This window comes from Lissotriton vulgaris, chromosome 6 (assembly GCF_964263255.1).
Source record: "Lissotriton vulgaris chromosome 6, aLisVul1.2, whole genome shotgun sequence".
In the NCBI taxonomy this organism is placed as follows: Eukaryota; Metazoa; Chordata; class Amphibia; order Caudata; family Salamandridae; genus Lissotriton; species Lissotriton vulgaris.
Window position 1 is genome coordinate 622,115,062 of NC_141694.1, and position 17,983 is coordinate 622,133,044.

At 42.9% G+C, this 17,983-nt stretch overlaps 1 protein-coding gene across 1 annotated transcript in view; it reads right to left on the reverse strand.

Annotated features, from left to right (window-relative positions):
- FUT9 (fucosyltransferase 9) overlaps positions 1-17,983 on the reverse strand; it is a 603,582-nt gene that overhangs the window by 195,123 nt on the left and 390,476 nt on the right. The window contains exon 4 of the mRNA XM_086925245.1: positions 12,327-12,407. The gene's annotated coding sequence lies outside the window, so the exon portion shown is untranslated. The remainder of the gene's footprint in view (positions 1-12,326; positions 12,408-17,983) is intronic.

Below are 17,983 nucleotides of genomic sequence, written 5' to 3' on the forward strand. Positions count from 1 at the left end.
GGGTGGCCATTGGGTTCCCTTCCCCTTCCTGAATATCAAACAGTGTGATCATTTTCCTTACATGTGTTGTGGTGTCTCTGTGAGGTATAAACCGTGTTGATTGACACTCACCAATTGGGTGATTACCCTGGCGAATCTGACTGCCTGTATTTTTGAGAATATTTTTGTATCAGCGTTGATTAGTGTAATGGGTCGATATGAACCAGGTTCTGTCGGGTCCTTCCCTTTTTTTAGTAAAATTACTATGTCTGCTCCCGCCCAACTACCTGGAATCGCCTGCCCTTGCTGTACTCCTTTGAAGGTTCTTGCTATTTCTTTGAATATTGAAGATAAGAATACTTTATAAAATTCTCCTGGAATCTGATCGGGTCCAGCTGCTTTCCCGTTTGGTAACCCCAATATGGCATTGTTTATCTCCTCATCGCTTATATCATTGTCCAGATACGCTCTGTCCTCTTCGCTAAGTACTTTACCCGGGATGTTCTCTAGATAAAGCTCTATTTCCTCCCTATCTCGATCTAACTCCTCCTTATATAACATGCTGTAGTAAACCCTGAATACCTCCGCTATTCCCTTATCATCAGTGATTATCTGGCCTGTTCCATCTTTAATAAGAGAAAGCCTTTCAAATAGCATTTGCATTTCCAGATTGAAAAGTAGGCTTATTTGGGGGCATCACTTAATAATACTATGAAGTAAGCGCAGCCAAGAAACTAAAAGTATGGATGTAAAAACACAGTTATTTTTTCATCCATTAAATTTATGCAGTATTCCACATTGCAATTGGATTCAATAAACACACATCAAAACCCTGTTTTTTTATCACTGTCTACCAGATTTATTCAAAGAGCTAAGCAAATCTTGTTTTGCATTAAGCCAAGAGAATACACAGCATGATATTAACTACTGAAGCACGACAACAAGTCTTTAACAGTTCCAAGAAATACAGGTCATTCCTAAAAAACAACGTTCATTTGAGGGCTTCTGTACATCAAATGCTATTATTTCCAGACTATCTATTTTATATTTTTTAGAAAAACATGCCAGGTACACGAGACCAATTAAAAATCTTCACCACTGAAATTATGGATGAATTGCAGTAATTACAAACGTGAATAGCAACCACTTTATCATACTCTTGGTGCAATGTTTGATGACTATTTAAATGGTGCTTATCCTTGTTTATCCATCTTCCAAAACACTCAGACACATGGGTGTTACCATGTCATCCAAATAATATCTCTCAATTCTATAGTACTTCTTAAATTGACTGAATGAAATGACGGCAGAGAGGTAAATTGGACTATCATCTTTGTGCTACTTTTTGTCTGTAGGCCAGCAGCGATTAACACCCCAGACCTAAACACAAAATCATAACTGTTTTGCACTCAAAGAAACAAATATTTATCATTTTCATCTGACCAGATGTAGTTTTCAAAATGTTTAGCAAACTGCTTTCGTCAGCGCTCAAGCTATGACTATACACAAACTGCAGCACATATGAAAAGTGATTCATTCAATTCTACAGAATCTTTTTGTCTTCATTAGATGTCTAAGAAAATAATAAAGCTTTCAGCTTCTAATCATGCTGTTTTTTATTATGACTTCCAGCACACGGATTCAAAATGATGAATTATTAGTTTTGAAGGATTCTTTAGACACATGTAATGCAAGAATTCACTGACATAGGGACAGATGAAAATACATTTGTTTTTGGATGAGGTCATTATAGCAAAGCCTACCAAATGGAGGGAAATGCTCCAGAGAGGAAATGGATCTTTAACCCGTTCGCTGCATGCGTCGGCCAACTCCCGTCGCGAGCACTACCTTCGTTGCGGCGTGCACATCCGTTGGCCGACGCGGCCCTGTCCTCGCACGGAAACGCCGGCACTGTGGCGGATTTTACGCCGCGGTTAACGAGTTAAGTTACCTTCATTGTTAACTTTGAATTTTCAAATTGAGCATGCTTGACAGTGGATAAACTCCATTGGAACATCGGGCTATGTCAGCTTACCAGTGACAAGGATAGTCAATCAAAGGGCATCCTTAAAGTCACTGGTCCACATTGCATCATGTTTTGTCGTCACTGTCTTGCCTTGATCAGAACATAATTGTACATGCAAAAGATTTTAAGAAACTTCAGGTGTGGTAAAAAATTTAAATTCTTAAAGGACAGATCATCTATCTATCTATCTATCTATCTATCTATCTATCTATCTATCTATCTATCTATCTATCTATCTATCTATCTATCTATCTATATATCTATCTATCTATCTATCTATCTATCTATCTATCTATCTATCTATCTATATCTGTCTACCTCTCTATCTATCTCTATCTATTTATCTCTTTCTCTATCGATTTATCGTTATCTATTTATCTCTCTATCTATATCCATCCATATCTATCTATCTATCTATCTATCTATCTATCTATCTATCTATCTATCTATCTATCTATCTATCTATCTATCTATCTATCTATCTATCTATCTATCTATCTATCTATCTATCTATCTATCTATCTATCTCTATCTATTAATCCCTATCTTCCTCTATCTATGTAGCTCTATCTATCTCTCTACCTATCTATATCCATCTCTTTATCTATCTCTATCTATTTATTTCTCTCTATCTCGATATCTCTATCTATCTATTTACCTCCATCTGTCTATCTATCTATCTATCTATCTATCTATCTATCTATCTATCTATCTATCTATCTATCTATCTATCTATCTATCTATGTCTATCTATCTATCTCTATCTATCTCTCTATCACTATCTATCTCTCTGGCTATCTCTATTTCTCTGAATCTATCTAGCTCTAGCTATCTATCTGTCTCTCTATCTATCTGTCTGTCTCTATCTATCTTTTTATGTATCTATCTATCTATATCTATCTGTATCTATCTGTCTCTATCTATCTGTATCTATTTGTCTTTATCTATCTATCTGCATATATCTATCTGTCTCTATCCATATGTCTCCATCTATCTGTCTTCAACTATCTGTCCATCTATCTGTCTCCATCTATTTGTCTCTATCTGTGTCTCTGTCTCTATCTATCTGTCTCTATCTGTGTCTCTGTCTCTCTGTCTCTATCTATCTGTCTCTATCTGTGTCTCTGTCTTTCTGTCTCTATGTGTCTGTCTCCATCAGTGTCTTTGTCTCTGTATCTATATATCTTTCTATCTTTCTATCTATCTATCTATCTATCTATCTATCTATCTATCTATCTATCTATCTATCTATCTATCTATCTATCTATCTATCTATCGATCTATCGATCTATCTATCTGTCGCTGTCTATCTGTATGTATCTATCTATCTGTCTCTATCTGTGTCTCTGTCTCTATATGTCTCTATCCGTGTCTCTGCCTCTCTGTCTCTATCTGTGTCTCTATCTCTCTATCTGTGTCTCTGTCTCTGTGTCTCTCCAGGCGCAATTGTCCAAATTCTGAATGTGCTTATGTCGGCAACATGAAACAGGAAGCTTCCCAAAAGGCCCTTTAAAAGTCAGCTGTTAAATAGCTTACAGCTGACTTTTAAAGGGCCTTTTGGGAAGCTTACCGACGGTGCCATGTGTGAAGTCACAGAGCACGGCAGTAAACACAAAAGATGGCTGCAGGAGCATTTTATATATATTCATTCAGTATGCTCCTGCGGTCATCTTTTGTGTGTTCACTGCCGGCCTCACTGGAAACCTAGAAACGGCAAGGCAAGGTCCGCGGGCCGCCAATGCAGGCCTGCCGGGCCGCTGGTGGTCTGTGGGCCATACTATGGCCTTAGACTTTGGTTAAGCATGCTACACCCTTTTCAATAAGATTTTGCATTGCAAAACTCTGACTATACTTGGAACATTGTCAAAATACACTTGAGTAATTAGCAATCTTTTGGAGTTGCAAAGATGGTGCAGGCATTTGAAGATGTTCTTTATTGTAAGTCCTTAGGCATAAGAAGAGTGCAATTAATATGTGCATCTTCTACTGTTCTTCAGATGAAGTGTTTTCAATACACTTTCTCTAAATTAAATGAAGCAAATTTTTTTTTCAAGTCCAAACAAGAAAGGTATAAACCTAATACATTGTTTAACTTCACACATCAATTGTCAATACAGTTGAGTTTGAGATATATCATAGTAAAGACTACAGTTCTTCCGATGTGATTGTGAAAACCGAAATCCTTATAACACTTCAATCCGTTTAACTTTTAGCCAGGAAAATGTTAGTCTTTTCTAGCCACATAAATTACAACAGATGAATGCTTTCCTCCATTTCTCTATATATTTCAAATTTCTTGAGATAATATAGAGCATCCTACCAAAGAAAGACATTTTTTGAAGAGAAAATATTTTTATGTCGTTCTATTTGGTATAAGTGGAACATATTCCATTTATGGAACATATATTTGTTAATATTGGTTCCAGCTTTCGGTATATCTAGATTTTGTTTTGCTTCTCTACTACCACTTTGCTATGCTATTTCATGTTTTTGGAAACTTAGCTTAAAAAAATCATCATTGTCATAAATAATAATGCCAACATTTTCCTCAGAAAAATGTAGGTTAGCCCATTACACAGTGTTTGCAGTACATGCTTTGGAAAGTGGTAAACAATTTAGAAAGTTGGCCTTAGATTTAATACCAATGTCAAGTGGAATTTTCAACTTCCAGGCAGGAGAGTGGTCCCACACAAACTAGTGAGAAATTCCCAACACGACGGGTTTCATTTGCATCTATATAAAACTGTGTAACAAGAAATATTTATACAGTGCTTCCTACACTTGTTATTGTTGGGGGAGACTTTAATACCACCTTTGAACCTCTGGGAGAAGAGGATAAGTATCTTGCCCAGGAGGAAGACAGTAAATAGGGAATTCCCCAGCTTGAGGTGGCTACGATTAGTAGATGGAGTGCTGTGGCTATCCAAACCAAAAGCCTATGTCTAGCAAGGGGCCTGAGAGCTGCAAATGGGCGTACACCGTCTGATCGCCAGGGGAGTAATACATTGGACAACGGCAGGGCATCCAGTAGAATAGATTACTTCTTGATGGACATCAGGGCTTGGGGTCAACTGCTAGACATGACTGTGGTAAATAGGGTCGAAAGTGATCACAATCCTCTTTGTCTGGTTTTTCAATCTTACCAAGTGGTCATAGGAGTAAGCAACGAGAATGACATGGAGACCCTAGACCTTGTATGTTCAAACAACCAACGACATTTAAAATGGGGGAAGTTAGTAGAGGATCCTGAAAGGGTTGGTGAGCTTAAGAGAGTTGTACTAGAAAAAATAAACAATCTAAGACCACTTGCTAACAATCCTAACTTCCCAGAAATTTTGATAGAGGCCCATATTCAATTTTTTAACAGACTGCAGGGATTCTTCCTAAAAACAACAAAGTCAAATAAGATTATGAAAAACCAACCAAAGCAGGGGTGGCATGACAAAAACTGCAGAACAGCTCGCCAGAACCTGAGTAGTGCACTTAGGGTGGGGAACTCTGAAATAGTAAGGAAGGCTAGGGACTCATACAGAAATGCAATAAAACTAGCCAAGAGGCGGTGGGATGAGGAATACTGGGGCGAGCTGAAGCTTGCTTGCGTGGACAAAAATCCAAAGCAATTTTGGGCCACCGTAAAATGGGACAGGGGCGGAATTGCTGCCCCCCCACAAAACCATGTCCCCAAAAATAAGTGGATCGAGTTTTTTAAGCCCCAATATGCTTGTAACCTGCCGCCAGAAAGCTATACTTTGCCACCAACTGTCTATTACAACCATCAATTATTTGACGTGAATGATGTTAGCACTGCTTTGGAGTGTGTGACGGGAGGGAGAGTGCCAGGTATGGATGGCATCCCCGCAGATGTTTTTTTAAGTGATCAAGAAGCATGGTGCCAGTATTTCGTATGGCTAGCCAACTCAGTGGCCTTAGGTGCAGAAGTACCTTCCTCCTGGAAGGGTGTGGAAATAATCCCAATATTTAAAAAAGGTGACAAATCACTCTCAAATACTTACAGACCCATCAGTCTCATAGATTCAGCACAAAAACTGATGGGCCGACTAGTGCAGAATAAGCTGCAAACATGGATAGCGGAGAATACCATCTTGTCCCCATACCAAGCGGGTTTCGGCCCCCTAACTAGTTCCATCGATCAGGTCTTCTACTTTATTGCCCTTTACTGGAGGAATATGACCTTGATAAACGGCCCTCTCTATGCTGTCTTTGTTGACTTGAAGTCAGCTTTTGACCTAGTTCCAAGACCTAAGCTATGGAGGGTCCTAGATGAAGCCGGTATAAGCCCAGAACTCCTCACATTTCTGGTTCGTCTGCACGAAAATAATTATGTCAAAATCAGGTGGGGTACCCAGGGCGAAGTAACTGAGCCCTTCCCTGTCGAGCGTGGTGTAAGGCAAGGTTGCGTACTGGCCCCAACACTGTTTTCAATTTATATTAATGGAATAGTGGATTATCTAAAAAGAACTCCGACAGACGCTCCAATATTGGCTGGTGCCCACGTGCCAGTCCTCATGTTTGTGGACGACACGTTAATACTCTCTCGCACCCCAAGTGGTTTGCAAAAGGCAATCAATGCTTTTGGTGAGTTCTGTGAGATTCGTGGTCTAGAACTGAACACTTCCGAAACAAAATTCATGTGCATGAACCAAAGGTCGACATACAAAGGTGTAATTACATATAATGGCATCCCTTTAGAACAGGTAGAGGCTTTTACCTATCTAGGTGTAACACTCCAGGGCAACATGAGATGGGATACTCATGTTGATACGGCAGTTCTAAAGTTTAATCAGCTAGCAGGCGTAGTAGCACTTAAACATCGAGCCTCGCTGACTAAACCAGTGAACTGTGCCCTTGAGATCTATAACATGAAGGTAATTAGCGCTCCCCTCTATGGTGCAGAATTATGGGGATTTACTAATCTAAAAAATCTGTCACTAGCAGAGAATAGGTTTTTACGGCGGTTAATAATGGCCCCACAAAGTACCCCGATTGTACCTTTGTTGTATGACCTGGGAAGGAAAAGTGTAGAGGACCTAGCTCGCCTGCGCCCCCTGCTATATTGGCAACGCCTAATGGTGACCCCGGAACTTTCCCACTATGCTGCAGCACTGGCTGACGTCATCAAAACGGATCGCTTCCACACTATTCTGTGGCTAAAGGAACTACGGGGGTTGCTGGCCAAGTTGAAGTTAGACCATTTCTGGGGAAACATGGATACGTCATGTTTTCCTACTAAGGCAAATCTGAAGAAACTTTATTGGGAGATGGTTTACTCTACAGCCTATCGTTCTGGGTGCAGCTCCGATCTAACTGGCCGCTTCCTAGACATGAAAATGGTCCCACTCTGTGAAACCTATTGGGACACCATCGAAAAGCCACAGGACAGAAAGCTGTATTTCCAATTTAGATTTGGAACCCTCCCAGTCAATGCTTTCACAAAACACTGGTCACCAACAAGGGATGAACACTGTTTCCACTGCAAAGATCAAATTGAGAATGTCTCCCACGCCGCAAATGGTTAAAACCAGTGTGTTTGAATCTGGGGGCTCGCAGGCAAATAGTTGCACTCAGAATACTAGAAACAGACTGCACACCGTACTTTGCAATTGCAGTCGCTAAATTTCTCGGTTGGGCATGGGTAATCCGCACACGTATGTTACTGGGTAAAGCAACCTAATGATTTATGGCAACTATGTTTCTCTTTTCATCAAATGTAAAGATTGTATTGGAATGATTTTTATACCTATATCAATTTCGTCAGCATAAATTGTTTAATATGTGCTTTTATGAATGTATTTTAGATTAGTATTTATTGTATAGCGATAGGGTCAAAATGCTTTTATGACTGCTGTCGAATAAAGCTTTGAAATTGAATTGAATTGCTTCCTACATTTAAGTTAGGATCAATGGTATTTTTCCTTTTCTTCCCAGATACGGGAGGAAATAAGTAAAATCGTTCCCTAGGAACATTCACTACATGTGTCCAGAAATATTGCATTGTTAATGGGAATAAAACAAACAAGCATTTGCAGTTCCAAAAAGTCTGTCTTTCAAGAATGTTGTACTCGAAAGTGAAGCATTACAAGTAAATTGTATAGGAATAGATATGTAGAAGCAAATAACTGTAGGAAAATATTGTAGGTTGAAAGGTAAGGTGGCAGCTGCACTGTCAAGCCAGACATAAATATCCATGTAGTTTAATGACTGCCCTTCTCCCATCTGTGCTGCTTCCAGATAAAAAAACATGAATGATCTTGTTATCTAAGACACTTTAATAGCATTCCAGTGTCATGTGGGTGCCCGAAAATGTTCAAGCTTAAAGAGCTGGATAAATAAACAAAATGATCAGAGCTGTGTAGAGGAGAAGCACTTTTTTAGTGGAAGCACACAACTTCTACCCAATCAAAACATGACTCCTGGCTCCCAACATGCCGGCAGAGCCAAAGCCCCTCTCAAGTGGATCTCATACAATTGTCTAGCAACAGCTGTGCTGTCCAGCCCGACCACAAAAGGTGCATAGTAACATAGGCGAAGGATCCCCAAATTCTGTGTTCTTGCCTGTTTGTCTTTGCTTGAAACTGAGAGTGAAAGTTTGACAGTCGTTGAGACCAGTGTTTTATCCTTATGAACTCATCAGAAAGTTAAAACTTGTGTTGGAATGAGCATGAAATGCTGCTCAGTTTATGCAAATTCGTGCCCAGCAGTTCAAACATGTGGGCCCTGGAAGAGAATCTCCTGCTTTGCAAAGGTGTAGGAGCTTCTATAATAGCATCTGAAGTTATAATTGCGCATGTATCACAAGCCTGTTCCAGTGCATCCTATGCAATGTATCATGGTAAATGCAGTACAAATAATATATAGCTTCAGTCTCCAGTCAAATCCACTTTACAAATAGATAGTTGTTAAAGTAGCATGTTTACTGAGATCTGAGTCCATGATTTAAACACAAACTGTACATATTTTCGTTTGGCTGTTGCTGTAGGTAAAACAAAACCAAAGTAACCTAGCTCTGTATACGTTTCATTTTCCATTTTTACCATTTTATAAACTTTATTTCGTCTGTAAAAGACAATTAAAGTTACATAGTAGCACATCAGAAAGATAAAAATACGGTTAAAATGACACTCCATAAAAGTAAAAAAAAAAATAGATATTTACAAATTTCATCAACAAGCAGCAGCTTATTAGATTAAAAAAGAGATATGAAAAAAGTTAATTGCACAGTTATAATTGTATTTTCAGCAACTTTTGGCGTCTTTTCCACATTGAAAGAAGAAAGCTGGAAATGGCAAAGACCACAATGGTTTTTGTTTCAGTTCTTAAAATTCGATAGGAAACAGTACATTGAGAGAACCCCATGTACTCACAAAGTCGGATGAGCCAATATTTTCTTGATGATCTATACCCAGGACAGAAAAATAGTACATGTAACACCGTCTCGGGGGACCCTTGCAAGCTGGGCATATATTTGCAGTGGGTTTTACCCTATTCTTTGTAAAATCAAATAAAGGAAGGGTGCCCAGCCTGAATTGTATGTATAACTTCCTCGCCAGGGCGGGTTGGATTTCATCCATATAGGATTCAAGCATGTTTTGGTCTTTAAAACTTAAAAAATGTATTGTGAGTTGGCCAAGGGTGTTATTTTCCTGCAGAGCCCTAAGCCTGTATGATCTATAGGAGTTCACCAGATCAGAACGGGAGATCTGCGTATAATAGACCTCTGGACTAGACCAGAGGTCAGAATGACCAACTTTGGCACAGAGGTCTTTAATATATGCAAGCCAGGGACATTTCACTGACCCAGTTTGCTCCAAGATCAAGCAAAGCTCAGACCTATATGGAGCCAACTCAGGTGTCAGCCATATTCTGCGCCAATAAGTCAATGGACGCAATCCCACTTCTTCAAAAATAGGTCTCATGCCCAAATCAAGACGTAGTGGAACAAGAGGAGTGCTTAACTGAAGATTCAACAAACATCTCATGAACTTGTTCTCAGCTAAAATCAAGCCCTTCGTGGGATAATGCCCCCAAAGCTCTGCCCCATATAATGCAGCGCTTCTCACCTGCACTTTGTATATCTCAGTAAGAGGGCTAGGGACCACAGTACTTAGAGACTTGGCAGCTTTCATAATACCACCAGACAACTGAACCAACCTTAAGGCCGCCTTTTCCATTTGGGGTCCACAGGAAAAAGTCTCAGAGAGAGTGACCCCAAAATAATCAAAGAGTGAGACCTTTTCTAGCGGGGTGCCGTTAAGTGTAGGGTTCGGGTGGGACAATTTTCCTGAATTAAACACCATAATCTTTGTCTTTGTTGCATTTATTTCCAGGCCCCTATGTACGCAGAATAGAGCAAAGCTGTCTAGGATTGACTGTATCCCCATTGGGAACTTAACATTGCAACAAGGTGTCATCCGCGAACAACAATGCCGGCCCCTTCCTTTGGTCTAGTTTTGGGGCATCACTGTTCTCAACCTATCTTAATTGGGAGACCAGGGCATTGACATAAAGGCAAAACAGGGTGGGGACAAGAACGCAACCCTGCCTTACCCCCCCGTCAAAAGGGAAGCATGAAGTCAATTCCCCTGCTTTCCCAAATCTAAACTGGGTGAAATTCCCAGTGTGTAGGCGGATAATCATTTCTAGTAGGTCTGAGGGTATTCCTAGTTCGTCAAGAACTGCCCACAACTTGGCTCTGGGAACCATATCAAAGGCTGATTTTAAATCGACAAATATCAAATAGAGACTGCCACCCTCTATTGACACCGTCTTCCGATAAAGGAGTTGTAGCCTAAGAAGTTGGTCAATGGTCGATACATTTTTCCTGAAACCAACCTGATTGTCACTCAGTATGTCATGATCTTCCATCCACATATGTAGACGATCGAGCTAAATTCTCGAAAACAACTTCTGAGGGACATCTATCAGGCTGATTGGCCTATAGTTTATGGGAAGTGAGGGAGAGCCCTTTTTATATATCGGAAATATTTCCGCTCCAAGCCATGTATCTGGGATTTTCATCCCCCGAGCTATAGCGTTAAATACTACACAAAGGTAAGGGCCCCAGATCATTGGTTCTTCCCTGAAAAGATCACCAAGGATCTAATCCAATCCTGGGGCTTTACCAAGGGGGGAGGGTGACTTGATTGCACTGTGAACCTTTGCTGGAGTAAATGCCTCTAGAAGAGGCAGAGATGCAGAAGATTGTTCGGTTACCAGAGATGTTAGAGGCAGATCACTAGCATAAAGGGATTTGAAATGAACTTCCCAAGCCGAAGCAGGAATATTTGGTTCCACCGGGTACCGTTCGGTAGAATTATGGTTGGAGACCAGGTACCAGAAACCCTTAATATCCCTATTGTTTAGGGCTACTCGAATATCTTCCCATCTAGCACACTCCCATAGTTGTTTGGCTTGCATGATCGTGGCATTATACAGGTGACTTTTTAGTTTTATTTGTGGTCTGTTCTCACTCCAGATTGCCTCAATAAGAGCACCCTTGGCCGCCCGACAAGTTTTATCAAACCAGGTAAGCTTGTGGGTCCTATTCACAGGGGGCTTGGAGAGAGGGTTGAAAAATTTGTTAAGGCCCACCGTTAATTCAGTGTGGGTTTTTTCAATCACATTCGTATCCCAGGTGGTGGGAGGTAGGTTTGCCTCTTCCACGACTTTCTCAAGGAAAGGGATAATTGAAATATATAGAGCTGCCAGTTTTTCCGGGACTAACCTAATCGATTCCCATCTTATCCTTCTTTTATTATTAGCCAAAATTAAGTTTCATTTTCACATATGGGAAAAAAGAATCATAATGCCAAATATGAATGCATGGTACATTCATTGACACAATATAATATATGGAGTGACAAATCAATGTTTTTGTATTTTTCCTATAATATGATGCAAATTTCCGAAATATTTCCCAACTTTGAAACATTTTAGGGCTGTAGCTAAACTCTACACTATATTGAATCAGCAATATTGAGAAAGCACTGCAAGTATGTCTCCATGCTGAGTTTGATTTGTGCCTCCAAGATGGGAACGTATACTTAAGTGAACAGAACCCTTTCGGAAACCGGTCCATGTTGTCTGAGTGTAGGAGCAACTGCTAGTAGTTGACTGATAACTGAATATGGAAAATTCATTTTTTAGCTATAATGAATTTGCACAACTTTAGGCCTTGGCAGAGTCTGTCATTAAGCAGTATTTGTGTAAAATGTACATTTATTATCACCAATCAACAGTGGTGTGTGTGTATATACTAGAATTGATACACAAAAGGGTCACATGTTAATTGCTAGGAAATTACCTCTATGTGTTGTGCTTCCTTCTTTCTTTGTTTCTGTAAATTCTCACAGTATGAGTTTCCTCATTCAACGACCTCTTTGTCCTATAAGAAACAAAATATAAGAGTTACTCAATAAAAAGATCTTTTTTAAAATGTACGAGTTATTAGCCAATGTACACATCATATGACAAGTACGGCCTCTGTATAATCTCTTGACCTTTCACATAAAGCATGAATGTTAACAGGAAATATACATTGATTCAAAGAGGGATAAGTTATAAAGTGATTGGAAGACAGTGGCATAGCTGGGGGGGGGGGGTGGTGGGAGGGGAGCGGGTGGGGAGCGGGCCATCCCAGGCGCCACAAGTTTTGGGGGAATATATATTCCCCTTACCTGTGGGAATCGCAGCCCTATGAAGTGCCAGCACCCCTCCCCCCCCCCCCGGGTGGCAGACGCAGTGGCCACCATGGGCGGCCTAAGGCCTAGCTACGCCACTGCTTGCAGGCATCTGTACCTTTCTACATGAAGTTACTCTGCCCAAACTATGCTGAATATTCAAACCCTTTCTACCATCTTCACCCGCTTTTAGATATGTCCCACTTCTATTGGTCAAATGATTTTTGTAAAGGTTGGTGTTTCGAAACAAACTCGCTGAGCAATGACAGCAAGACAGTGTGTGGTTTTCACTTTAGAGAAAACCTTTAAAATAGCATCAGTATTTCCAGATAGAAAAAGTAGGTTTCTTTAGCGGAAGCACTTAATAATACTCTGAAATAAGTGCAGCCAAGAAACTAAAAGCGTGGATGCAAAGACAAATCTTTCTTTTATTCATTAAATATATGCAGCATTCCATATTGCACTTACATTCAAGAAATAAACATCAAAACCCTGCTTTATCACTGTCTTCCAGATTCCTTCAAAGAGCTAAGTAAATCTTGTTTTGCATTAAACCAAGAGAATACACAGCATGATATTAACCATTGAGGCACAACGAGTCTTTAGTGCTTTCATTTTGAGGAACTTAGAGAAAGCTAGAAAGCAATGAGCCCTACCAATCTTCCCTGTGTTGGATTTTAAAATCCACCATCTTTCCTACTGATACACCGACTGGAGTTGGAACAGTAATTTAAGCAATTTCAAAGTCAAGTGCTTCACTAAAACAAGTTGTTGTATTGACTTGCGTTGTAATGGAACTTGTGGTAACAACACAGTCGTGGTATTGACTGCGTTGTTAAGCCATGCGTAGTTTTGACATGCGTGGTAACAGATGCTATTCCGATAAGAGATCTTTGGCTGGAAATATAATCCTCAGTAGTTGTGTGAATTGATGTAAGGAACATACTTCTACACCCATGAGGCAGTATTGGAGCACAATATGATGAGCTTTTATCACACTACCAGGAGTAGGTATGACATTTTAAGCTGCATTCAGGTAAAAATGTTACCTTCTCATATTCATCTATGAAATCAGAGTTTTACATCACCATCAACACCTTCATCATCTGTATTCGTACAGCACTAAAACCCTTTGGCAACAAAGAGACTGAATCAAATTGTTCATTTAAATAATATTTTTTCACAAATTCAGGTCTACAGCTGTTCGTAATATCTATAATAAACGATATTGGAAAAACAAGCAAAATCAGGAATTATCTGCTATGAATCTGACCTAGATTGAATTATAATTTTACCGCACGTACATTGTAATAAAATACTGACATTACTGATATACCATGCAGTTGATGACAAGCAAGGCCTATCATCGTTTGCAGTTTGCCCTTTAACATATCTAATTGCCCATTAGAACGTGCTATTTGATAGGAGCATATTCTCAGGGAGAGCATAGCTCATTTGAATGGTGTTAAAAGCTGAACGTTCCAGGGTGCTCTGTTGTAAATGTGTAAATGTGGCGTATTTGTATAGCCCTGCTCTGCTCCCCCCTCCATTTTGTCCCTGTTGTTGTTGTTGTGCTTGCTGAGCCCGCCCCGCCTCCCAGCTGAACAGCCCTCGCCCCTCCCCCTCCCACTATCCATATATGACAGGAGTCCTCGCGCGCAGCGTTCACGCGCAGCGACCGCGCCCAACCCGCGCCGAAGGTGCGCCAAAGGTAAGCCCGTCTACGCCCGTCCGCGCCTGGACCGCGCCCAGCGCCAGACCCCCTGCCCCTCGCACTGCCCAGCCCCCCCGCGTTACCTACGATGCCGCCACCCTCCTAGCCCTTAACCCCGGTCGCGCCCCCAACTGCATCCAAGCCGCTCCAGGACGCACCCATGGACCGTTCTCCTGCCTCTCCTGCAAATTCAGCGGCACCGTCAACATCTCCGCTCCGACCACACCACAGATTCCCGACCCCAACCACCTAGAATGCATCCTTCTCAACACCCGCTCGGTCCACAGGCACGCCATTGACCTTTGGAACCTACTAGACACCATCTCTCCAGACGTCGCCTTCCTAACGGAAACATGGATGAACGCCTCCTCCACCCCTGACATCGCCATCGCTATCCCTGACGACTATAAGATTACACGCAAAGACCGCACCGACCAAACAGGAGGAGGAATCGCTATCGTCCACAAGAAATCAATCCGCATCTCAACCAGCTCTGACGCCAACCTCGCCAACTCCGAACACCTCCACTTCCAGATCCACATCGACCCCAAGACCACACTCAGAGGCACCCTCCTCTACAGACCACCAGGACCCCGCGCAAAATTCAGTGAAGACATCACGGACTTCATCACCCCACACGCGCTCCCCTCCAAAGACTACATCCTCCTGGGAGACCTCAACTTCCACCTTGAGAAGATCAACGACCGCAACACCGCCACCCTCTTAGACAACCTCGCCAACCTCGGACTTAAACAACTGGTCACTTCCCCCACCCACATCGCAGGTCACACACTCGACCCCATCTTCACCTCTAGCAACCATGTCTCTTTCAACCACACTACGGAGCTCCTCTGGACTGACCACAGCTGCGTCCACTTCACCTACAACAAGCCGAAACCCATCATCCACCTCCAACCAACTCTACAAAGAAACTGGAACAAAATCACCACGGAACAGATCTCCTCATCGCTCCTTCAAACCTCCCCAGCCCTCTCTTCTAACGCCAACGAAGCCGCCTCCAACCTCACCCTTTGGTTATCCAACACCGCAGACACCTTAGCACCACTGAAAAAATGCCAACACAAAATCAAGAAGGCCTCATGGTTCAACGAGGACCTCAAGAAATCCAAGAAACTATGCCGCTCCCTTGAAAAGGCCTGGAAAAAAGACTCATCCACCAGCAACAAGGACGCCTTCAAAAACGCCATCCGTACTCACCACCAACTGATCCGAAAAGCCAAAAAACATCATTCAAGGATCGACTCGACAACAACGCCCACAACAGCAAGGAACTTTTCGACATCATCAAGGAATTTTCCAACCCCTCGGCCAACTCCAACGACATCACCCCCTCTCAAACTCTCTGCGACTCCCTAGCCTCTTTTTTCCACAACAAGATTGCTGACATCCACAACAGCTTTGACAACCAACCCGGAAGCCAACCCACCCTACCATCAGCTGACTATCTTCCCCCCGTTAACACCCTCAACGCCTGGAACCCAATCACCACTGAGGACACCATCCGCCTGATGAATTCCATCCACTCTGGATCCCCCACAGACCCATGCCCTCACCACATCTTCAACAAAGCAGACTCCGTCATAGCTCCGCACCTCCGAGACGTCATCAACTGCTCCTTCAACTCCGCTACCTTCCCAGAAGACTGGAAACACGCTGAACTCACCGCCCTTCTGAAAAAACCAACAGCAGACCCCACCGAACTCAAAAACTACCGCCCCATCTCGCTTCTTCCATTCCCGGCCAAAGTCATCGAGAAAGCTGTCAACAACCAGCTCGCCGCCTTCCTCGAGGCCAACAAATCCCTCGACTCCTCACAATCTGGCTTCCGAGCAAAGCACAGCACTGAGACCGCCCTCATCGCAGCAACAGACGACATTCGAACTCTACTGGACAATGGAGACACAGTCGCCCTCATCCTCCTCGACCTCTCCGCAGCCTTCGACACAGTCTGCCACAGCACCCTTTTACAGCGCCTCAGAAACATCGGAATCCAAGGAAAGGCACTGGAATGGATCACCTCGTTCCTCTCCGGAAGAACCCAGAGAGTCCGCCTCCCACCATTCAAGTCCGAGGCCTCTGAAATCATCTGCGGCGTACCACAAGGATCCTCACTCAGCCCCACCCTCTTCAACGTATACATGAGCCCCCTCGCGACCATCGCCCGCCAACACAACCTCAACATCATCTCTTACGCGGATGACACTCAACTGATCCTTTCTCTCACCAAGGACCCCAGCACCGCCAAAACTAACCTACACGAAGGAATGAAAGAAGTCGCCGAATGGATGAAACAAAGCCGTCTGAAACTGAACTCAGACAAAACAGAAGTCCTCATCTTAGGTAAATCCCCCTCTGCATGGGACGACTCCTGGTGGCCGGAAGCCCTCGGAAAAGCACCCATCCCGACAGACCACGCACGGAACCTTGGCGTCATCCTGGACTCTTCACTTTCAATGAACAGACAAGTCAGCGCCGTATCCTCATCCTGCTTCAACATCCTTCGCATGCTCAGAAAAACATTTCGCTGGATCCCCACCGAAACAAGGAAAACAGTCACCCATGCTCTGGTCACGAGCCGACTGGACTACAGAAACACCCTCTACGCAGGTACCACCGCCAAACTACAGAAGAAACTACAACGAATCCAAAACGCCTCAGCCAGGCTCATATTAGACATCCCACGCAACGAACACATCTCTGGTCACCTTAAAGACCTCCACTGGCTACCCGTCAATAAGAGGATTACTTTCCGACTGCTTACCCACGCACACAAATCACTCTACGACATCGGACCAGATTGCCTCAACTCTCGACTGTCCTTCTACACCCCCTCCCGCCAACTTCGATCTTCCAGCCAAGCATTCGCCACTGTCCCTCGCATCAACAAAACCACCATGGGAGGCAGATCCTTCTCATACCTGGCTGCCAAAACATGGAACTCACTCCCCGCTTACCTTCGCCTCACCCAGAATCACCTAGCGTTCAGAAAACAACTTAAAACGTGGATATTTGACAAATAATCCCCCTCCCCTCCCCAAGCGCCTTGAAACCCTCTGGGTATGTAGTGCGCTATATAAATTTTATGACTTGACTTGACTTGACCCGGAGGCATCCCGGCACTTGTACTCCTACCACAAGGGAACCCCTCCTGGCTTTTCCTTGTGGGGTGTCCACTCCTGGGCATCCCATGGTGAAACCAGGCATCCCTTGTGCATCGGGGGCCTTTGTGGAGACTAAGCAAGCTATTGCCCAGAGTTGCAGCGTGGGACCCATGCTTAGAATCGGCACTGAGGCGAGAATATCCGGTCAGAGGAATTTAAGCCCGAAACCCGCCAAGGCGGGAATCGAACCCTGGTCCCTGGCCAGCTTTCTGCGTCAAGGTCTGCCGCTCTAAGCATTGAGCCACACTTGTCCAAGTCGCACTAGCTTTATGGGAGCAGATTCTCATACTTACATGCCCACATTTGCTAATGCTACAGAACCCCACCTGTGTGCAAACATAGATACTTTGCCCAGCAGGTCTTGATTATAGGTAGAAAATTGCGC